This window comes from Copadichromis virginalis, linkage group LG11 (assembly GCF_057382275.1).
Source record: "Copadichromis virginalis isolate Kocher_CV1m ecotype Utaka linkage group LG11, C_Virginalis_male_GT1.1, whole genome shotgun sequence".
NCBI classification, from domain to species: Eukaryota; Metazoa; Chordata; class Actinopteri; order Cichliformes; family Cichlidae; genus Copadichromis; species Copadichromis virginalis.
The window spans coordinates 1315413-1341143 of NC_140628.1; positions in this window are offsets into that span (position 1 = coordinate 1315413).

Consider the following 25731-nt stretch of genomic DNA (forward strand, 5'->3'; position numbering starts at 1 on the left):
TATTATTATTATTTTTGGGACACACAGCAATTTTTACACTGCTAGCACGGTCCCCAGCGACCATTTGTCTAAGCTGAGACCGCAAGTGTGCCTGCAAAAATGCCCACGTTTTATCCGGAAGACGACTGGACCGTCGTCCGCCATCGCAGAGGCCGGAGAGGCGACCGCGACTTCAAAGACGACCGTAGATCTCCCAGACGGACCAGCTACCCGTCCCGCGCCGTGCGCCGTACCTACGCGTCGGTGGTGAGGGGACATGACCGCCGTGAGGGGAGAGAAATTCCCCACAACGCTCACCCGGCATGGCGTCAACACCGGAGGGCAGAACAGCCAGCTCCAGTCCGCTATGCAGCCCGCTACCGTGATCGGCCGGAACAAGAGCACCGTTTTGAACAGGAGCGAGCCCGGGATCGCAGTTACCCATCCCACACTGAGCGCCGGACCTACGCTTCAGTGGTGAGTGGATGGCACCACCGGAGAGAGGAGAGAGAAATCCCCCACACATGGCGGCAGCGCCGGAGCAGAGAGCGACCAACTACGACCCGCTATGCTGCCCGTCACGGGGATCAACACGAGCAGAGGCGCCTGGCTGACCGAGGACAAGCATGGGACAGACGGTATGTGAAACGTGCCAGATTTTCACGACCTGAACCTCCCAGACACGCCGTGCCATCTGATGACACAGACTTTTCAGCTAAAGTGCGGATTATTCACAGACTGATCAAATCTGTTCATCACCTTAAAAACGTTTCAAGGGACAAATATCCGCCCTCCCTGAATAAAATTTTACAGAATTTAATGACTGTCATTAAGCCAGCTGCACCGAGCGAACAAACACAGACTCGAATAGAGGGTAATGCGAAGAACTGGGCATACACGGCACTCTTGATTCTCCGCGATCATTATTCTATGGCTATGGAGGTGGAGCTAAAACGCCTCTTTGAGTTTCCTAAACAGGACTGGGAAGGACCCTTTGAGGTGGCGTCATCCTGGGCCAAGCGCAACCTGGGCCGCCGTCTCCGACCGGAGTCACTGGACCAGACCCAGGCAGCCATCATAGCCAGACTGGCAGACCTGAGAGCGGACACCGAATCGAGAGAACAGAGCCGCGGAACCAGCGAACCGACACGACAACCAGAGGTGAGGGATGATCTAATAACACTCGACTCGACCGAACCTCTGACAGAAGTGTTGCAGCCAGCTCCAACTGCACAGCCTGCCACGCCACAGCCCAGAGCCGGCCGAACCATAACGGTGACTGCACAGGTGCATGCTCCACCTCCAGCGCGCCCTGTCACCACGGCGACGGCGACCACCATGACCGACACCATCAGCGGTGACTGGTCACCTTTCATAGAGCGCGACGGTGAGGAGGACGACGATCCAAAACCCATCACCCCCACCCCCCATGAAGACCCTCCTGAACCCACACCAACGTCACCAAAAGACCGGAGAGTGGAGAGGGTATTCGCCGCGCTTCGCACAACCTCTGCTGAGGAGGAGCCACCCCCGCCCACTCAGTCCCCGCAACCGGAAGATGACATAATGATCGAGGTAATGGACCTCACTCAGGGGGACGAGACCATCCCCACGAGACCCATAAAAGACATTGAAACAGCGCCTGGACCGTCCACGTCTGCACATCTCGGCCTGCCACGCACCACACAGGACAGACTGAAATCCTGCGTGCAGACCCGCCTCCAGACGAGGAGAATGGAGGAATCCTCCCAGTCTCCTCCCCTTGCACCTGCTTCACCTGCTGAACAACCCGTCCTCCCCACGAGACACCCAAACACGCTGAGGAAGCTGCAGGATTGGAGCCTCCACATCAGGAAATCAGCACTCATCATCGGTGACTCAAATGTAAGCACACTCCCATCTTTTTCAGCGGAGAACGTGCAAATTGACAGCTTCCCCGGTGCAAAGTGGTGCCATGCACAGGCCCTGCTGGAAAAAGCCACTTCCAGCGTAGAAGTGGAAACAATAATTTTATCTTTTGGCCTAAATAACAGATCACAGAGGGACAAGAACACACCAATCACAGAACTGAAAAAGGCACTACTGACGGCCCAGAATGAATTTCCTGAAGCTGACATCTACGTGCCAGTGGTGAACTACTCCTCCGCTCTGCCCCAGAATGAGCAGGACACACTCCTGCACTTAAACACTTTCATTACAGGTCTGGTGAACCACATACCGGCTCTTCCTGATGACAGTTTTGAGACAGGAAGGGACAACATCCACTGGACTGACGTAACGGCTTTGCATATGTTGGAGCACTGGAATGCTTTTGTAGAGTCCCCTTGAGCCCATCTGATAAAAGGGAGGGGGTAAGTTCTGGTGTTATTAACTTGTCTAAGCATTTTAAGCCTTCCACTGCCCAGCGGAACCTCCTGAATAGGGGTCTTAATTTCATTCCTGCAATAGGTCCTGACAAAAATTTCAAATTACAATGTAAGCATGATATTCAACAATATCACAGGAGAATCAAATTGGCTATTCATTATGGGGAGAAGTCTGAAGCAGAACCCCAGCCTTTCACTCTTAAATCTGAGTGGTCTCCTCCATTAGGTCAGCTTCCACAGGAAGTGTCCACTTTAATGAAAGCTGACTATGAATATTTTAATAACCATTTCCACATCAGCCACGTTAAACCAAATTTAACGGAGGAGGAGCTCAAAGCTCTTAAAGAACTGAAAGAAAATAAATCAATAATCCTAAAACCAGCAGATAAAGGCAGCGCTGTAGTAATCTTGGACAGGGATCAATACCTACAAGAGGGCTACAGACAATTACATGATAAAACCTATTATTCTAAATTAAAGAAACCCATTTATTTGGATACGTTACCTATTGTGGAGAAAATTGTTAATAATCTACACCTAAAAAAATTCATTAATTTCAAACAAAAAACCTATTTACTGGGCTCCGCTGAGCCAAGGGGAAGGCTCTTTTATTTATTACCTAAAATCCACAAAGACCCAGCAAAGTGGTCTATACCATTTCAGGTGCCTCCCGGGCGTCCCATTGTGTCTGATTGCGGTAGTGAAACTTACCACACTGCAGAATATCTGGACTTCTTCCTTAATCCCTTATCCATAAAGCATGAAAGTTACATTAAGGATACGTATGACTTTGTGGAAAAGGTTAAGCAGACAGAAGTCCCCACTGAATCATTTCTCTTTTCAATTGACATTGACAGCCTATACACAAATATTGACATTAAGGAGGGAATAAACTCCATTAGGAATATTTTCCAAAAATACCCTGACAAAAAAAGACCTGAAAAAGAATTATTACAATTATTAGAAATCAACTTAACGAGAAATGACTTTGAATTCAATGGGGACTTCTTCTTGCAGATAAAAGGTACAGCCATGGGCAAAAAATTCGCCCCGGCATATGCCAACATTTTCATGGCAGAATGGGAAACTGCAGCCCTGGCAAAATGTGTCAAGAAACCACTATACTATTACCGATTTCTTGACGACATCTGGGGCATATGGCCACACTCTGAACAAGATTTTGAAACCTTTCTAAGCACTCTGAATGCCCATAATGATTCAATCAAATTAAAATCTACAATTAATAGGACCACAATTGATTTCTTGGATACAACCACTTTCAAAGGCCCAAATTTTCCACAGACACACAAATTGGATATTAAAGTATTCTTCAAGCCCACAGACACACATGCCCTTTTATTCAAAACAAGTTTCCACCCAAAACATACCTTTGCTGGTTTAATAAAGTCACAACTGTTGAGATTTCACAGAATTTGCACACAACCTACTGACTTCAGAGCAGCGACCAAAATTCTATTCTCAGCTCTCACCAGTAGGGGGTATTGTCGCTCTTTCCTCAGGAAATGCTTCAATTCATTCCTGCAGACAAAACCCATTGATTTGACACCTGTCCTGCCTGTTGTTTTGACCTATGCCCCATCAACGTGCAAACTAATCAGAGTGATTAGAAACAATTTTCAGGATCTTGTCCAGAAAACCCAATTGCTGGGGGATCACAAGGTTATAGCTGCCTTTAGGAGGAATAAAAACCTAAGGGATTTCCTCATTAAGGCAAAAATCTCACCTCTCTCTGAGCCCAAACTCAGAGACCAGGGGCAATTTTTTAAGCACCAGAAATGGTTGCGTAGTTTTTCTAATGGGAATGTATTCTGCTCACAAGCTAATGGGACTCCACGCTCCAAGAACTGTGTTTATATGATCACTTGCAGCAAATGTGGGATTCAGTATGTGGGTGAGACAAGCAACACAATTTTGACAAGGTTCACCCAGCATAGGTATAATGTGTTAAGGAAGAAGAACACACACACACAACTGGTGAAACACTTCCTGACACATGGCTGGGAATCTGTCAGAGCAACAGTAACACAGGCAAATCCCAGATGGACTACTCAGCAGAGGAGGAAGGCTGAAAGACTCTGGATTGCAAAACTGGACACTGTACACCCTAAGGGGTTAAATGAAAAAAGTTTTTAAAGGACATAAAGTCCACATAACGTATATACTTGTTTATTATTACTGTTCTGTTTTTCCTGTTTTTGCCATGTTCATTATTATTATCATTGTTACCAACACTCCACCTGTCTGTATATATTTGCTGTGACATCCTAACCATGAGTTTTATCCTAAACCTAACCAATTCTAACCCTGTGCTGATTCTAATCTTATCCTTGGAACCCGACCCTAAGCCCAAATCCTAACCCCAACCATTTTTAACCCTATTTTGGAATGGTAAACCTCATGTTTAGAATACTAACATAATCCCTTTTTCAGGACACCAAGTTTGGGGCATGGTTCCTTGAGCCGGGAGCAGGGAAGGCCTGTGCATTGAGACTCGATTGCCTTCGGCAATCGAGTTCTCACCTTATCTCCTCCTAACCCGCCTGTGCCCCTTGTCAACCCACTCCTGGGACCCTCTGCCCTTACACTGAAACACTGTATATATATGTGTATACTCAATTACTGTACATATCATCAACGTAATTCTGATTGTGATGATTTCCTTTTGACTCTCATATGGAGAGAGACTTTTTGTAAATACTGTATATTTCTATTCACAAGTTACTGTCGTCCGGTGTGTATATATTTTCTGACTGCATATTTTATCAACACTGTTTGGTTTGTGACCATGTTCCCTTAACTCTCATATGGAGAGCAACATTGTTTGAAAACTGTATATATTTCTGTTTACAAATTACTGTGATTCAAAATGTTCCTGAACGCAGCAAACGGGCTAACAACCAATCAATTTGAATCTTTCGAGGGGGGCCTCTGACTCACGGAGCAGGAGCTCCTCTCATTGGTTGTTGAGACCCGCAATGTTTGAATTTGGACTTGCGCAGTGCACACACCGGCGACTTGCATTGTAACTAATGTTTTATGATACTGTTTTCATTCTTCAAGTAAGCCAGCCTGAAGAAGGTTAATATTGACCGAAACGTCGCGACTTTGGCTTACCTCTTTGTATATTTTGTAAATTTGTTTGCTTTTATTTTTTGCATTAAGCGAAAATAAAGCTCTTTTTCATTTTCTGAAAAAACGTGAGGACTATTATTATTATTATTTTTGGGACACACAGCAATTTTTACACTGCTAGCACGGTCCCCAGCGACCATTTGTCTAAGCTGAGACCGCAAGTGTGCCTGCAAAAATGCCCACGTTTTATCCGGAAGACGACTGGACCGTCGTCCGCCATCGCAGAGGCCGGAGAGGCGACCGCGACTTCAAAGACGACCGTAGATCTCCCAGACGGACCAGCTACCCGTCCCGCGCCGTGCGCCGTACCTACGCGTCGGTGGTGAGGGGACATGACCGCCGTGAGGGGAGAGAAATTCCCCACAACGCTCACCCGGCATGGCGTCAACACCGGAGGGCAGAACAGCCAGCTCCAGTCCGCTATGCAGCCCGCTACCGTGATCGGCCGGAACAAGAGCACCGTTTTGAACAGGAGCGAGCCCGGGATCGCAGTTACCCATCCCACACTGAGCGCCGGACCTACGCTTCAGTGGTGAGTGGATGGCACCACCGGAGAGAGGAGAGAGAAATCCCCCACACATGGCGGCAGCGCCGGAGCAGAGAGCGACCAACTACGACCCGCTATGCTGCCCGTCACGGGGATCAACACGAGCAGAGGCGCCTGGCTGACCGAGGACAAGCATGGGACAGACGGTATGTGAAACGTGCCAGATTTTCACGACCTGAACCTCCCAGACACGCCGTGCCATCTGATGACACAGACTTTTCAGCTAAAGTGCGGATTATTCACAGACTGATCAAATCTGTTCATCACCTTAAAAACGTTTCAAGGGACAAATATCCGCCCTCCCTGAATAAAATTTTACAGAATTTAATGACTGTCATTAAGCCAGCTGCACCGAGCGAACAAACACAGACTCGAATAGAGGGTAATGCGAAGAACTGGGCATACACGGCACTCTTGATTCTCCGCGATCATTATTCTATGGCTATGGAGGTGGAGCTAAAACGCCTCTTTGAGTTTCCTAAACAGGACTGGGAAGGACCCTTTGAGGTGGCGTCATCCTGGGCCAAGCGCAACCTGGGCCGCCGTCTCCGACCGGAGTCACTGGACCAGACCCAGGCAGCCATCATAGCCAGACTGGCAGACCTGAGAGCGGACACCGAATCGAGAGAACAGAGCCGCGGAACCAGCGAACCGACACGACAACCAGAGGTGAGGGATGATCTAATAACACTCGACTCGACCGAACCTCTGACAGAAGTGTTGCAGCCAGCTCCAACTGCACAGCCTGCCACGCCACAGCCCAGAGCCGGCCGAACCATAACGGTGACTGCACAGGTGCATGCTCCACCTCCAGCGCGCCCTGTCACCACGGCGACGGCGACCACCATGACCGACACCATCAGCGGTGACTGGTCACCTTTCATAGAGCGCGACGGTGAGGAGGACGACGATCCAAAACCCATCACCCCCACCCCCCATGAAGACCCTCCTGAACCCACACCAACGTCACCAAAAGACCGGAGAGTGGAGAGGGTATTCGCCGCGCTTCGCACAACCTCTGCTGAGGAGGAGCCACCCCCGCCCACTCAGTCCCCGCAACCGGAAGATGACATAATGATCGAGGTAATGGACCTCACTCAGGGGGACGAGACCATCCCCACGAGACCCATAAAAGACATTGAAACAGCGCCTGGACCGTCCACGTCTGCACATCTCGGCCTGCCACGCACCACACAGGACAGACTGAAATCCTGCGTGCAGACCCGCCTCCAGACGAGGAGAATGGAGGAATCCTCCCAGTCTCCTCCCCTTGCACCTGCTTCACCTGCTGAACAACCCGTCCTCCCCACGAGACACCCAAACACGCTGAGGAAGCTGCAGGATTGGAGCCTCCACATCAGGAAATCAGCACTCATCATCGGTGACTCAAATGTAAGCACACTCCCATCTTTTTCAGCGGAGAACGTGCAAATTGACAGCTTCCCCGGTGCAAAGTGGTGCCATGCACAGGCCCTGCTGGAAAAAGCCACTTCCAGCGTAGAAGTGGAAACAATAATTTTATCTTTTGGCCTAAATAACAGATCACAGAGGGACAAGAACACACCAATCACAGAACTGAAAAAGGCACTACTGACGGCCCAGAATGAATTTCCTGAAGCTGACATCTACGTGCCAGTGGTGAACTACTCCTCCGCTCTGCCCCAGAATGAGCAGGACACACTCCTGCACTTAAACACTTTCATTACAGGTCTGGTGAACCACATACCGGCTCTTCCTGATGACAGTTTTGAGACAGGAAGGGACAACATCCACTGGACTGACGTAACGGCTTTGCATATGTTGGAGCACTGGAATGCTTTTGTAGAGTCCCCTTGAGCCCATCTGATAAAAGGGAGGGGGTAAGTTCTGGTGTTATTAACTTGTCTAAGCATTTTAAGCCTTCCACTGCCCAGCGGAACCTCCTGAATAGGGGTCTTAATTTCATTCCTGCAATAGGTCCTGACAAAAATTTCAAATTACAATGTAAGCATGATATTCAACAATATCACAGGAGAATCAAATTGGCTATTCATTATGGGGAGAAGTCTGAAGCAGAACCCCAGCCTTTCACTCTTAAATCTGAGTGGTCTCCTCCATTAGGTCAGCTTCCACAGGAAGTGTCCACTTTAATGAAAGCTGACTATGAATATTTTAATAACCATTTCCACATCAGCCACGTTAAACCAAATTTAACGGAGGAGGAGCTCAAAGCTCTTAAAGAACTGAAAGAAAATAAATCAATAATCCTAAAACCAGCAGATAAAGGCAGCGCTGTAGTAATCTTGGACAGGGATCAATACCTACAAGAGGGCTACAGACAATTACATGATAAAACCTATTATTCTAAATTAAAGAAACCCATTTATTTGGATACGTTACCTATTGTGGAGAAAATTGTTAATAATCTACACCTAAAAAAATTCATTAATTTCAAACAAAAAACCTATTTACTGGGCTCCGCTGAGCCAAGGGGAAGGCTCTTTTATTTATTACCTAAAATCCACAAAGACCCAGCAAAGTGGTCTATACCATTTCAGGTGCCTCCCGGGCGTCCCATTGTGTCTGATTGCGGTAGTGAAACTTACCACACTGCAGAATATCTGGACTTCTTCCTTAATCCCTTATCCATAAAGCATGAAAGTTACATTAAGGATACGTATGACTTTGTGGAAAAGGTTAAGCAGACAGAAGTCCCCACTGAATCATTTCTCTTTTCAATTGACATTGACAGCCTATACACAAATATTGACATTAAGGAGGGAATAAACTCCATTAGGAATATTTTCCAAAAATACCCTGACAAAAAAAGACCTGAAAAAGAATTATTACAATTATTAGAAATCAACTTAACGAGAAATGACTTTGAATTCAATGGGGACTTCTTCTTGCAGATAAAAGGTACAGCCATGGGCAAAAAATTCGCCCCGGCATATGCCAACATTTTCATGGCAGAATGGGAAACTGCAGCCCTGGCAAAATGTGTCAAGAAACCACTATACTATTACCGATTTCTTGACGACATCTGGGGCATATGGCCACACTCTGAACAAGATTTTGAAACCTTTCTAAGCACTCTGAATGCCCATAATGATTCAATCAAATTAAAATCTACAATTAATAGGACCACAATTGATTTCTTGGATACAACCACTTTCAAAGGCCCAAATTTTCCACAGACACACAAATTGGATATTAAAGTATTCTTCAAGCCCACAGACACACATGCCCTTTTATTCAAAACAAGTTTCCACCCAAAACATACCTTTGCTGGTTTAATAAAGTCACAACTGTTGAGATTTCACAGAATTTGCACACAACCTACTGACTTCAGAGCAGCGACCAAAATTCTATTCTCAGCTCTCACCAGTAGGGGGTATTGTCGCTCTTTCCTCAGGAAATGCTTCAATTCATTCCTGCAGACAAAACCCATTGATTTGACACCTGTCCTGCCTGTTGTTTTGACCTATGCCCCATCAACGTGCAAACTAATCAGAGTGATTAGAAACAATTTTCAGGATCTTGTCCAGAAAACCCAATTGCTGGGGGATCACAAGGTTATAGCTGCCTTTAGGAGGAATAAAAACCTAAGGGATTTCCTCATTAAGGCAAAAATCTCACCTCTCTCTGAGCCCAAACTCAGAGACCAGGGGCAATTTTTTAAGCACCAGAAATGGTTGCGTAGTTTTTCTAATGGGAATGTATTCTGCTCACAAGCTAATGGGACTCCACGCTCCAAGAACTGTGTTTATATGATCACTTGCAGCAAATGTGGGATTCAGTATGTGGGTGAGACAAGCAACACAATTTTGACAAGGTTCACCCAGCATAGGTATAATGTGTTAAGGAAGAAGAACACACACACACAACTGGTGAAACACTTCCTGACACATGGCTGGGAATCTGTCAGAGCAACAGTAACACAGGCAAATCCCAGATGGACTACTCAGCAGAGGAGGAAGGCTGAAAGACTCTGGATTGCAAAACTGGACACTGTACACCCTAAGGGGTTAAATGAAAAAAGTTTTTAAAGGACATAAAGTCCACATAACGTATATACTTGTTTATTATTACTGTTCTGTTTTTCCTGTTTTTGCCATGTTCATTATTATTATCATTGTTACCAACACTCCACCTGTCTGTATATATTTGCTGTGACATCCTAACCATGAGTTTTATCCTAAACCTAACCAATTCTAACCCTGTGCTGATTCTAATCTTATCCTTGGAACCCGACCCTAAGCCCAAATCCTAACCCCAACCATTTTTAACCCTATTTTGGAATGGTAAACCTCATGTTTAGAATACTAACATAATCCCTTTTTCAGGACACCAAGTTTGGGGCATGGTTCCTTGAGCCGGGAGCAGGGAAGGCCTGTGCATTGAGACTCGATTGCCTTCGGCAATCGAGTTCTCACCTTATCTCCTCCTAACCCGCCTGTGCCCCTTGTCAACCCACTCCTGGGACCCTCTGCCCTTACACTGAAACACTGTATATATATGTGTATACTCAATTACTGTACATATCATCAACGTAATTCTGATTGTGATGATTTCCTTTTGACTCTCATATGGAGAGAGACTTTTTGTAAATACTGTATATTTCTATTCACAAGTTACTGTCGTCCGGTGTGTATATATTTTCTGACTGCATATTTTATCAACACTGTTTGGTTTGTGACCATGTTCCCTTAACTCTCATATGGAGAGCAACATTGTTTGAAAACTGTATATATTTCTGTTTACAAATTACTGTGATTCAAAATGTTCCTGAACGCAGCAAACGGGCTAACAACCAATCAATTTGAATCTTTCGAGGGGGGCCTCTGACTCACGGAGCAGGAGCTCCTCTCATTGGTTGTTGAGACCCGCAATGTTTGAATTTGGACTTGCGCAGTGCACACACCGGCGACTTGCATTGTAACTAATGTTTTATGATACTGTTTTCATTCTTCAAGTAAGCCAGCCTGAAGAAGGTTAATATTGACCGAAACGTCGCGACTTTGGCTTACCTCTTTGTATATTTTGTAAATTTGTTTGCTTTTATTTTTTGCATTAAGCGAAAATAAAGCTCTTTTTCATTTTCTGAAAAAACGTGAGGACTATTATTATTATTATTTTTGGGACACACAGCAATTTTTACACTGCTAGCACGGTCCCCAGCGACCATTTGTCTAAGCTGAGACCGCAAGTGTGCCTGCAAAAATGCCCACGTTTTATCCGGAAGACGACTGGACCGTCGTCCGCCATCGCAGAGGCCGGAGAGGCGACCGCGACTTCAAAGACGACCGTAGATCTCCCAGACGGACCAGCTACCCGTCCCGCGCCGTGCGCCGTACCTACGCGTCGGTGGTGAGGGGACATGACCGCCGTGAGGGGAGAGAAATTCCCCACAACGCTCACCCGGCATGGCGTCAACACCGGAGGGCAGAACAGCCAGCTCCAGTCCGCTATGCAGCCCGCTACCGTGATCGGCCGGAACAAGAGCACCGTTTTGAACAGGAGCGAGCCCGGGATCGCAGTTACCCATCCCACACTGAGCGCCGGACCTACGCTTCAGTGGTGAGTGGATGGCACCACCGGAGAGAGGAGAGAGAAATCCCCCACACATGGCGGCAGCGCCGGAGCAGAGAGCGACCAACTACGACCCGCTATGCTGCCCGTCACGGGGATCAACACGAGCAGAGGCGCCTGGCTGACCGAGGACAAGCATGGGACAGACGGTATGTGAAACGTGCCAGATTTTCACGACCTGAACCTCCCAGACACGCCGTGCCATCTGATGACACAGACTTTTCAGCTAAAGTGCGGATTATTCACAGACTGATCAAATCTGTTCATCACCTTAAAAACGTTTCAAGGGACAAATATCCGCCCTCCCTGAATAAAATTTTACAGAATTTAATGACTGTCATTAAGCCAGCTGCACCGAGCGAACAAACACAGACTCGAATAGAGGGTAATGCGAAGAACTGGGCATACACGGCACTCTTGATTCTCCGCGATCATTATTCTATGGCTATGGAGGTGGAGCTAAAACGCCTCTTTGAGTTTCCTAAACAGGACTGGGAAGGACCCTTTGAGGTGGCGTCATCCTGGGCCAAGCGCAACCTGGGCCGCCGTCTCCGACCGGAGTCACTGGACCAGACCCAGGCAGCCATCATAGCCAGACTGGCAGACCTGAGAGCGGACACCGAATCGAGAGAACAGAGCCGCGGAACCAGCGAACCGACACGACAACCAGAGGTGAGGGATGATCTAATAACACTCGACTCGACCGAACCTCTGACAGAAGTGTTGCAGCCAGCTCCAACTGCACAGCCTGCCACGCCACAGCCCAGAGCCGGCCGAACCATAACGGTGACTGCACAGGTGCATGCTCCACCTCCAGCGCGCCCTGTCACCACGGCGACGGCGACCACCATGACCGACACCATCAGCGGTGACTGGTCACCTTTCATAGAGCGCGACGGTGAGGAGGACGACGATCCAAAACCCATCACCCCCACCCCCCATGAAGACCCTCCTGAACCCACACCAACGTCACCAAAAGACCGGAGAGTGGAGAGGGTATTCGCCGCGCTTCGCACAACCTCTGCTGAGGAGGAGCCACCCCCGCCCACTCAGTCCCCGCAACCGGAAGATGACATAATGATCGAGGTAATGGACCTCACTCAGGGGGACGAGACCATCCCCACGAGACCCATAAAAGACATTGAAACAGCGCCTGGACCGTCCACGTCTGCACATCTCGGCCTGCCACGCACCACACAGGACAGACTGAAATCCTGCGTGCAGACCCGCCTCCAGACGAGGAGAATGGAGGAATCCTCCCAGTCTCCTCCCCTTGCACCTGCTTCACCTGCTGAACAACCCGTCCTCCCCACGAGACACCCAAACACGCTGAGGAAGCTGCAGGATTGGAGCCTCCACATCAGGAAATCAGCACTCATCATCGGTGACTCAAATGTAAGCACACTCCCATCTTTTTCAGCGGAGAACGTGCAAATTGACAGCTTCCCCGGTGCAAAGTGGTGCCATGCACAGGCCCTGCTGGAAAAAGCCACTTCCAGCGTAGAAGTGGAAACAATAATTTTATCTTTTGGCCTAAATAACAGATCACAGAGGGACAAGAACACACCAATCACAGAACTGAAAAAGGCACTACTGACGGCCCAGAATGAATTTCCTGAAGCTGACATCTACGTGCCAGTGGTGAACTACTCCTCCGCTCTGCCCCAGAATGAGCAGGACACACTCCTGCACTTAAACACTTTCATTACAGGTCTGGTGAACCACATACCGGCTCTTCCTGATGACAGTTTTGAGACAGGAAGGGACAACATCCACTGGACTGACGTAACGGCTTTGCATATGTTGGAGCACTGGAATGCTTTTGTAGAGTCCCCTTGAGCCCATCTGATAAAAGGGAGGGGGTAAGTTCTGGTGTTATTAACTTGTCTAAGCATTTTAAGCCTTCCACTGCCCAGCGGAACCTCCTGAATAGGGGTCTTAATTTCATTCCTGCAATAGGTCCTGACAAAAATTTCAAATTACAATGTAAGCATGATATTCAACAATATCACAGGAGAATCAAATTGGCTATTCATTATGGGGAGAAGTCTGAAGCAGAACCCCAGCCTTTCACTCTTAAATCTGAGTGGTCTCCTCCATTAGGTCAGCTTCCACAGGAAGTGTCCACTTTAATGAAAGCTGACTATGAATATTTTAATAACCATTTCCACATCAGCCACGTTAAACCAAATTTAACGGAGGAGGAGCTCAAAGCTCTTAAAGAACTGAAAGAAAATAAATCAATAATCCTAAAACCAGCAGATAAAGGCAGCGCTGTAGTAATCTTGGACAGGGATCAATACCTACAAGAGGGCTACAGACAATTACATGATAAAACCTATTATTCTAAATTAAAGAAACCCATTTATTTGGATACGTTACCTATTGTGGAGAAAATTGTTAATAATCTACACCTAAAAAAATTCATTAATTTCAAACAAAAAACCTATTTACTGGGCTCCGCTGAGCCAAGGGGAAGGCTCTTTTATTTATTACCTAAAATCCACAAAGACCCAGCAAAGTGGTCTATACCATTTCAGGTGCCTCCCGGGCGTCCCATTGTGTCTGATTGCGGTAGTGAAACTTACCACACTGCAGAATATCTGGACTTCTTCCTTAATCCCTTATCCATAAAGCATGAAAGTTACATTAAGGATACGTATGACTTTGTGGAAAAGGTTAAGCAGACAGAAGTCCCCACTGAATCATTTCTCTTTTCAATTGACATTGACAGCCTATACACAAATATTGACATTAAGGAGGGAATAAACTCCATTAGGAATATTTTCCAAAAATACCCTGACAAAAAAAGACCTGAAAAAGAATTATTACAATTATTAGAAATCAACTTAACGAGAAATGACTTTGAATTCAATGGGGACTTCTTCTTGCAGATAAAAGGTACAGCCATGGGCAAAAAATTCGCCCCGGCATATGCCAACATTTTCATGGCAGAATGGGAAACTGCAGCCCTGGCAAAATGTGTCAAGAAACCACTATACTATTACCGATTTCTTGACGACATCTGGGGCATATGGCCACACTCTGAACAAGATTTTGAAACCTTTCTAAGCACTCTGAATGCCCATAATGATTCAATCAAATTAAAATCTACAATTAATAGGACCACAATTGATTTCTTGGATACAACCACTTTCAAAGGCCCAAATTTTCCACAGACACACAAATTGGATATTAAAGTATTCTTCAAGCCCACAGACACACATGCCCTTTTATTCAAAACAAGTTTCCACCCAAAACATACCTTTGCTGGTTTAATAAAGTCACAACTGTTGAGATTTCACAGAATTTGCACACAACCTACTGACTTCAGAGCAGCGACCAAAATTCTATTCTCAGCTCTCACCAGTAGGGGGTATTGTCGCTCTTTCCTCAGGAAATGCTTCAATTCATTCCTGCAGACAAAACCCATTGATTTGACACCTGTCCTGCCTGTTGTTTTGACCTATGCCCCATCAACGTGCAAACTAATCAGAGTGATTAGAAACAATTTTCAGGATCTTGTCCAGAAAACCCAATTGCTGGGGGATCACAAGGTTATAGCTGCCTTTAGGAGGAATAAAAACCTAAGGGATTTCCTCATTAAGGCAAAAATCTCACCTCTCTCTGAGCCCAAACTCAGAGACCAGGGGCAATTTTTTAAGCACCAGAAATGGTTGCGTAGTTTTTCTAATGGGAATGTATTCTGCTCACAAGCTAATGGGACTCCACGCTCCAAGAACTGTGTTTATATGATCACTTGCAGCAAATGTGGGATTCAGTATGTGGGTGAGACAAGCAACACAATTTTGACAAGGTTCACCCAGCATAGGTATAATGTGTTAAGGAAGAAGAACACACACACACAACTGGTGAAACACTTCCTGACACATGGCTGGGAATCTGTCAGAGCAACAGTAACACAGGCAAATCCCAGATGGACTACTCAGCAGAGGAGGAAGGCTGAAAGACTCTGGATTGCAAAACTGGACACTGTACACCCTAAGGGGTTAAATGAAAAAAGTTTTTAAAGGACATAAAGTCCACATAACGTATATACTTGTTTATTATTACTGTTCTGTTTTTCCTGTTTTTGCCATGTTCATTATTATTATCATTGTTACCAACACTCCACCTGTCTGTATATATTTGCTGTGACATCCTAACCATGAGTTTTATCCTAAACCTAACCAATTCTAACCCTGTGCTGATTCTAATCTTATCCTTGGAACCCGACCCTAAGCCCAAATCCTAACCCCAACCATTTTTAACCCTATTTTGGAATGGTAAACCTCATGTTTAGAATACTAACATAATCCCTTTTTCAGGACACCAAGTTTGGGGCATGGTTCCTTGAGCCGGGAGCAGGGAAGGCCTGTGCATTGAGACTCGATTGCCTTCGGCAATCGAGTTCTCACCTTATCTCCTCCTAACCCGCCTGTGCCCCTTGTCAACCCACTCCTGGGACCCTCTGCCCTTACACTGAAACACTGTATATATATGTGTATACTCAATTACTGTACATATCATCAACGTAATTCTGATTGTGATGATTTCCTTTTGACTCTCATATGGAGAGAGACTTTTTGTAAATACTGTATATTTCTATTCACAAGTTACTGTCGTCCGGTGTGTATATATTTTCTGACTGCATATTTTATCAACACTGTTTGGTTTGTGACCATGTTCCCTTAACTCTCATATGGAGAGCAACATTGTTTGAAAACTGTATATATTTCTGTTTACAAATTACTGTGATTCAAAATGTTCCTGAACGCAGCAAACGGGCTAACAACCAATCAATTTGAATCTTTCGAGGGGGGCCTCTGACTCACGGAGCAGGAGCTCCTCTCATTGGTTGTTGAGACCCGCAATGTTTGAATTTGGACTTGCGCAGTGCACACACCGGCGACTTGCATTGTAACTAATGTTTTATGATACTGTTTTCATTCTTCAAGTAAGCCAGCCTGAAGAAGGTTAATATTGACCGAAACGTCGCGACTTTGGCTTACCTCTTTGTATATTTTGTAAATTTGTTTGCTTTTATTTTTTGCATTAAGCGAAAATAAAGCTCTTTTTCATTTTCTGAAAAAACGTGAGGACTATTATTATTATTATTTTTGGGACACACAGCAATTTTTACACTGCTAGCACGGTCCCCAGCGACCATTTGTCTAAGCTGAGACCGCAAGTGTGCCTGCAAAAATGCCCACGTTTTATCCGGAAGACGACTGGACCGTCGTCCGCCATCGCAGAGGCCGGAGAGGCGACCGCGACTTCAAAGACGACCGTAGATCTCCCAGACGGACCAGCTACCCGTCCCGCGCCGTGCGCCGTACCTACGCGTCGGTGGTGAGGGGACATGACCGCCGTGAGGGGAGAGAAATTCCCCACAACGCTCACCCGGCATGGCGTCAACACCGGAGGGCAGAACAGCCAGCTCCAGTCCGCTATGCAGCCCGCTACCGTGATCGGCCGGAACAAGAGCACCGTTTTGAACAGGAGCGAGCCCGGGATCGCAGTTACCCATCCCACACTGAGCGCCGGACCTACGCTTCAGTGGTGAGTGGATGGCACCACCGGAGAGAGGAGAGAGAAATCCCCCACACATGGCGGCAGCGCCGGAGCAGAGAGCGACCAACTACGACCCGCTATGCTGCCCGTCACGGGGATCAACACGAGCAGAGGCGCCTGGCTGACCGAGGACAAGCATGGGACAGACGGTATGTGAAACGTGCCAGATTTTCACGACCTGAACCTCCCAGACACGCCGTGCCATCTGATGACACAGACTTTTCAGCTAAAGTGCGGATTATTCACAGACTGATCAAATCTGTTCATCACCTTAAAAACGTTTCAAGGGACAAATATCCGCCCTCCCTGAATAAAATTTTACAGAATTTAATGACTGTCATTAAGCCAGCTGCACCGAGCGAACAAACACAGACTCGAATAGAGGGTAATGCGAAGAACTGGGCATACACGGCACTCTTGATTCTCCGCGATCATTATTCTATGGCTATGGAGGTGGAGCTAAAACGCCTCTTTGAGTTTCCTAAACAGGACTGGGAAGGACCCTTTGAGGTGGCGTCATCCTGGGCCAAGCGCAACCTGGGCCGCCGTCTCCGACCGGAGTCACTGGACCAGACCCAGGCAGCCATCATAGCCAGACTGGCAGACCTGAGAGCGGACACCGAATCGAGAGAACAGAGCCGCGGAACCAGCGAACCGACACGACAACCAGAGGTGAGGGATGATCTAATAACACTCGACTCGACCGAACCTCTGACAGAAGTGTTGCAGCCAGCTCCAACTGCACAGCCTGCCACGCCACAGCCCAGAGCCGGCCGAACCATAACGGTGACTGCACAGGTGCATGCTCCACCTCCAGCGCGCCCTGTCACCACGGCGACGGCGACCACCATGACCGACACCATCAGCGGTGACTGGTCACCTTTCATAGAGCGCGACGGTGAGGAGGACGACGATCCAAAACCCATCACCCCCACCCCCCATGAAGACCCTCCTGAACCCACACCAACGTCACCAAAAGACCGGAGAGTGGAGAGGGTATTCGCCGCGCTTCGCACAACCTCTGCTGAGGAGGAGCCACCCCCGCCCACTCAGTCCCCGCAACCGGAAGATGACATAATGATCGAGGTAATGGACCTCACTCAGGGGGACGAGACCATCCCCACGAGACCCATAAAAGACATTGAAACAGCGCCTGGACCGTCCACGTCTGCACATCTCGGCCTGCCACGCACCACACAGGACAGACTGAAATCCTGCGTGCAGACCCGCCTCCAGACGAGGAGAATGGAGGAATCCTCCCAGTCTCCTCCCCTTGCACCTGCTTCACCTGCTGAACAACCCGTCCTCCCCACGAGACACCCAAACACGCTGAGGAAGCTGCAGGATTGGAGCCTCCACATCAGGAAATCAGCACTCATCATCGGTGACTCAAATGTAAGCACACTCCCATCTTTTTCAGCGGAGAACGTGCAAATTGACAGCTTCCCCGGTGCAAAGTGGTGCCATGCACAGGCCCTGCTGGAAAAAGCCACTTCCAGCGTAGAAGTGGAAACAATAATTTTATCTTTTGGCCTAAATAACAGATCACAGAGGGACAAGAACACACCAATCACAGAACTGAAAAAGGCACTACTGACGGCCCAGAATGAATTTCCTGAAGCTGACATCTACGTGCCAGTGGTGAACTACTCCTCCGCTCTGCCCCAGAATGAGCAGGACACACTCCTGCACTTAAACACTTTCATTACAGGTCTGGTGAACCACATACCGGCTCTTCCTGATGACAGTTTTGAGACAGGAAGGGACAACATCCACTGGACTGACGTAACGGCTTTGCATATGTTGGAGCACTGGAATGCTTTTGTAGAGTCCCCTTGAGCCCATCTGATAAAAGGGAGGGGGTAAGTTCTGGTGTTATTAACTTGTCTAAGCATTTTAAGCCTTCCACTGCCCAGCGGAACCTCCTGAATAGGGGTCTTAATTTCATTCCTGCAATAGGTCCTGACAAAAATTTCAAATTACAATGTAAGCATGATATTCAACAATATCACAGGAGAATCAAATTGGCTATTCATTATGGGGAGAAGTCTGAAGCAGAACCCCAGCCTTTCACTCTTAAATCTGAGTGGTCTCCTCCATTAGGTCAGCTTCCACAGGAAGTGTCCACTTTAATGAAAGCTGACTATGAATATTTTAATAACCATTTCCACATCAGCCACGTTAAACCAAATTTAACGGAGGAGGAGCTCAAAGCTCTTAAAGAACTGAAAGAAAATAAATCAATAATCCTAAAACCAGCAGATAAAGGCAGCGCTGTAGTAATCTTGGACAGGGATCAATACCTACAAGAGGGCTACAGACAATTACATGATAAAACCTATTATTCTAAATTAAAGAAACCCATTTATTTGGATACGTTACCTATTGTGGAGAAAATTGTTAATAATCTACACCTAAAAAAATTCATTAATTTCAAACAAAAAACCTATTTACTGGGCTCCGCTGAGCCAAGGGGAAGGCTCTTTTATTTATTACCTAAAATCCACAAAGACCCAGCAAAGTGGTCTATACCATTTCAGGTGCCTCCCGGGCGTCCCATTGTGTCTGATTGCGGTAGTGAAACTTACCACACTGCAGAATATCTGGACTTCTTCCTTAATCCCTTATCCATAAAGCATGAAAGTTACATTAAGGATACGTATGACTTTGTGGAAAAGGTTAAGCAGACAGAAGTCCCCACTGAATCATTTCTCTTTTCAATTGACATTGACAGCCTATACACAAATATTGACATTAAGGAGGGAATAAACTCCATTAGGAATATTTTCCAAAAATACCCTGACAAAAAAAGACCTGAAAAAGAATTATTACAATTATTAGAAATCAACTTAACGAGAAATGACTTTGAATTCAATGGGGACTTCTTCTTGCAGATAAAAGGTACAGCCATGGGCAAAAAATTCGCCCCGGCATATGCCAACATTTTCATGGCAGAATGGGAAACTGCAGCCCTGGCAAAATGTGTCAAGAAACCACTATACTATTACCGATTTCTTGACGACATCTGGGGCATATGGCCACACTCTGAACAAGATTTTGAAACCTTTCTAAGCACTCTGAATGCCCATAATGATTCAATCAAATTAAAATCTACAATTAATAGGACCACAATTGATTTCTTGGATACAACCACTTTCAAAGGCCCAAATTTTCCACAGACACACAAATTGGATATTAAAGTATTCTTCAAGCCCACAGACACACATGCCCTTTTATTCAAAACAAGTTTCCACCCAAAACATACCTTTGCTGGTTTAATAAAGTCACAACTGTTGAGATTTCACAGAATTTGCACACAACCTACTGACTTCAGAGCAGCGACCAAAATTCTATTCTCAGCTCTCACCAGTAGGGGGTATTGTCGCTCTTTCCTCAGGAAATGCTTCAATTCATTCCTGCAGACAAAACCCATTGATTTGACACCTGTCCTGCCTGTTGTTTTGACCTATGCCCCATCAACGTGCAAACTAATCAGAGTGATTAGAAACAATTTTCAGGATCTTGTCCAGAAAACCCAATTGCTGGGGGATCACAAGGTTATAGCTGCCTTTAGGAGGAATAAAAACCTAAGGGATTTCCTCATTAAGGCAAAAATCTCACCTCTCTCTGAGCCCAAACTCAGAGACCAGGGGCAATTTTTTAAGCACCAGAAATGGTTGCGTAGTTTTTCTAATGGGAATGTATTCTGCTCACAAGCTAATGGGACTCCACGCTCCAAGAACTGTGTTTATATGATCACTTGCAGCAAATGTGGGATTCAGTATGTGGGTGAGACAAGCAACACAATTTTGACAAGGTTCACCCAGCATAGGTATAATGTGTTAAGGAAGAAGAACACACACACACAACTGGTGAAACACTTCCTGACACATGGCTGGGAATCTGTCAGAGCAACAGTAACACAGGCAAATCCCAGATGGACTACTCAGCAGAGGAGGAAGGCTGAAAGACTCTGGATTGCAAAACTGGACACTGTACACCCTAAGGGGTTAAATGAAAAAAGTTTTTAAAGGACATAAAGTCCACATAACGTATATACTTGTTTATTATTACTGTTCTGTTTTTCCTGTTTTTGCCATGTTCATTATTATTATCATTGTTACCAACACTCCACCTGTCTGTATATATTTGCTGTGACATCCTAACCATGAGTTTTATCCTAAACCTAACCAATTCTAACCCTGTGCTGATTCTAATCTTATCCTTGGAACCCGACCCTAAGCCCAAATCCTAACCCCAACCATTTTTAACCCTATTTTGGAATGGTAAACCTCATGTTTAGAATACTAACATAATCCCTTTTTCAGGACACCAAGTTTGGGGCATGGTTCCTTGAGCCGGGAGCAGGGAAGGCCTGTGCATTGAGACTCGATTGCCGAAGGCAATCGAGTTCTCACCTTATCTCCTCCTAACCCCCTAACCCTAACCCCCTAACCCTAACGGAATTAGAATGTACAGAACAGAGTTTGAATGAAAACAACGGAATTAGAATGTACAGAACAGACTTTGAATGAAAACAACAGAATTAGAATATACAGAACAGAGTTTGAATGAAAAACGGAAGTAGAATGTACAAAACAGAGTTTGAATAAAAACAATGGAATTTGAATCAAAACAACAGAATAGAAATGTACAGAACAGAGTTTGAATGAAAAAAACGGAATTAGAATGTACAGAACAGAGTTTGAATGAAAACAACAGAATTAGAATGTACAGAACAGAGTTTGAATGAAAACAATGGAATTAGAATAAAAAAAACTGAATTGAAATGTACAGAACAGAGTTTGAATGACAACAACGGAATTAGAATGTATTAATAGTCCATTGTTTTCATTCTAATTCTGTTATTTTCATTCAAATACCATTGTTTTGATTCAAATTCAGTTCAATGGAAAAACAATGGAATTTGAATCAAAGCAACAGAATTAGAATGAACAGAACTGAATTTGAATCAAAACAATGGAATTTGAATGAAAACAACGGAATTAGAATGTACAGAACAGAATTTGAATGAAAACAACAGAATTAGAATGTACAGAACAGAGTTTGAATGATATCAAAGGAATTAGAATGTACAGAACAGAGTTTGAATGAAAACAACGGAATTAGAATGTACAGAACAGAGTTTGAATGAAAACAACGGAATTAGAATGTACAGAACAGAGTTTGAATGAAAACAACAGAATTAGAATATACAGAACAGAGTTTGAATGAAAACAACGGAACTAAAATGTACAGAACAGAGTTTGAATGAAAACAACGGAATTAGAATGTAGAGAACAGAATTTGAAAGAAAACAATGGAATTTGAATCAAAACAACAGAATTGAAATGTACAGAACAGAGTTTGAATGTAAACAACGGAATTAGAATGTATAGAACAGAGTTTGAATGAAAACAACGGAATTAGAATGTACAGAACAGAGTTTGAATGAAAACAATGGAATTTGAATCAAAACAACAGAATAGAAATGTACAGAACAGAGTTTGAATGAAAACAACAGAATTAGAATATACAGAACAGAGTTTGAATGAAAAACGGAAGTAGAATGTACAAAACAGAGTTTGAATAAAAACAATGGAATTTGAATCAAAACAACAGAATAGAAATGTACAGAACAGAGTTTGAATGAAAAAAAAACGGAATTAGAATGTACAGAACAGAGTTTGAATGAAAACAACGGAATTAGAATAAAAAAAACAGAATTGAAATGTACAGAACAGAGTTTGAATGAAAACAACGGAATTAGAATGTACAGAATAGAGTTTGAATGAAAACAACGGAATTAGAATGTACAGAACAGAGTTTGAATGAAAACAATGGAATTAGAATAAAAAAAACTGAATTGAAATGTACAGAACAGAGTTTGAATGAAAACAACGGAATTAGAATGTACAGAACAGAGTTTGAATGAAAAAAACGGAATTTGAATGAAAACAACGAAATTAGAATGAACAGAACTGAATTTGAATGAAAACAATGGAATTTGAATGAAAACAACAGAATTAGAATGAAAACAACGGAATTAGAATGTACAGAACAGAGTTTGAATGAAAAAAAAAACGGAATTAGAATGTACAGAACAGAGTTTGAAAGTAAACAACAGAATTTGAATGTACAGAACAGAGTTTGAATGAAAACAACGGAATTAGAATAAAAAAAACAGAATTGAAATGTACAGAACAGAGTTTGAATGAAAACAACGGAATTAGAATGTACAGAATAGATTTTGAATGAAAACAAGGGAATTAGAATGTACAGAACAGATTTTGAATGAAAACAACGGAATTAGAATGTACAGAACAGAGTTTGAATGAAAACAATGGAATTTGAATCAAAACAACAGAATTGAAATGTACAGAACAGAGTTTGGATGAAAAAAACGGAATTAGAATGTACAGAACAGAGTTTGAATGAAAAAAAAAACAGAATTAGAATGTACAGAATACAGTTTGAATGAAAACAATGGAATTAGAATAAAAAAAAACTGAGTTGAAATGTACAGAACAGAGTTTGAATGAAAACAACGGAATTAGAATGTATTAATAGTTCATTGTTTTCATTCTAATTTTGTTGTTTTCATTCAAATTCCATTGTTTTGATTCAAATTCAGTTCAATGGAAAAACAATGGAATTTGAATCAAAACAACAGAATTAGAATGAACAGAACTGAATTTGAATCAAAACAATGGAATTTGAATGAAAACAACAGAATTAGAATGTAGAGAACAGAGTTTGAATGAAAACAACGGAATTAGAATGTGCAGAATAGAGTTTGAATGAAAAAAAAACGGAATTAGAATGTACAGAACAGAGTTTGAATGAAAAAAAAATACGGAATTAGAATGTACAGAACAGAGTTTGAAAGTAAACAACAGAATTTGAATGTACAGAACAGAGTTTGAATGAAAACAACGGAATTAGAATAAAAAAAACAGAATTGAAATGTACAGAACAGAGTTTGAATGAAAAAAAAACAGAATTAGAATGTACAGAACAGAGTTTGAATGAAAACAATGGAATTAGAATAAAAAAAACTGAATTGAAATGTACAGAACAGAGTTTGAATGAAAACAACGGAATTAGAATGTATTAATAGTTCATTGTTTTCATTCTAATTCTGTTGTTTTCATTCAAATTCCATTGTTTTGATTCAAATTCAGTTCAATGGAAAAACAATGGAATTTGAATGAAAACAACGAAATTAGAATGTACAGAACAGAGTTTGAATGAAAAAAACAGAATTAGAATGAACAGAACTGAATTTGAATCAAAACAATGGAATTTGAATGAAAACAACAGAATTAGAATGTAGAGAACAGAGTTTGAATGAAAACAACGGAATTAGAATGTACAGAATAGAGTTTGAATGAAAAAAAAAACGGAATTAGAATGTACAGAACAGAGTTTGAATGAAAAAAAATACGGAATTAGAATGTACAGAACAGAGTTTGAATGAAAACAACGGAATTAGAATGTACAGAACAGAGTTTGAATGAAAACAACAGAATTAGAATAAAAAAAACAGAATTGAAATGTACAGAACAGAGTTTGAATGAAAACAACGGAATTAGAATGTACAGAATAGAGTTTGAATGAAAACAACAGAATTAGAATATACAGAACAGAGTTTGAATGAAAAACGGAAGTAGAATGTACAAAACAGAGTTTGAATAAAAACAATGGAATTTGAATCAAAACAACAGAATAGAAATGTACAGAACAGAGTTTGAATGAAAAAAACGGAATTAGAATGTACAGAACAGAGTTTGAATGAAAAAAACAGAATTAGAATGTACAGAACAGAGTTTAAATGAAAACAATGGAATTAGAATAAAAAAAACTGAATTGAAATGTACAGAACAGAGTTTGAATGACAACAACGGAATTAGAATGTATTAATAGTCCATTGTTTTCATTCAAAATTCAGTTCAATGGAAAAACAATGGAATTTGAATCAAAACAACAGAATTAGAATGAACAGAACTGAATTTGAATCAAAACAATGGAATTTGAATGAAAACAACGGAATTAGAATGTACAGAACAGAATGTGAATGAAAACAACTGATTAGAATGTACAGAAAAGAGTTTGAATGAAAACAACGGAATTAGAATGTACAGAACAGACTTTGAATGAAAACAACAGAATTAGAATATACAGAACATAGTTTGAATGAAAAACGGAAGTAGAATGTACAAAACAGAGTTTGAATAAAAACAATGGAATTTGAATGAAAACAACACAATAGAAATGTACAGAACAGAGTTTGAATGAAAAAAACAGAATTAGAATGTACAGAACAGAGTTTGAATGAAAACAACGGAATTAGAATGTACAGAACAGAGTTTGAATGAAAACAACGGAATTAGAATGTACAGAACAGGCTTTGAATGAAAACAACAGAATTAGAATATACAGAAAAGAGTTTGAACGAAAAACGGAAGTAGAATGTACAAAACAGAGTTTGAATAAAAACAATGGAATTTGAATCAAAACAACAGAATAGAAATGTACAGA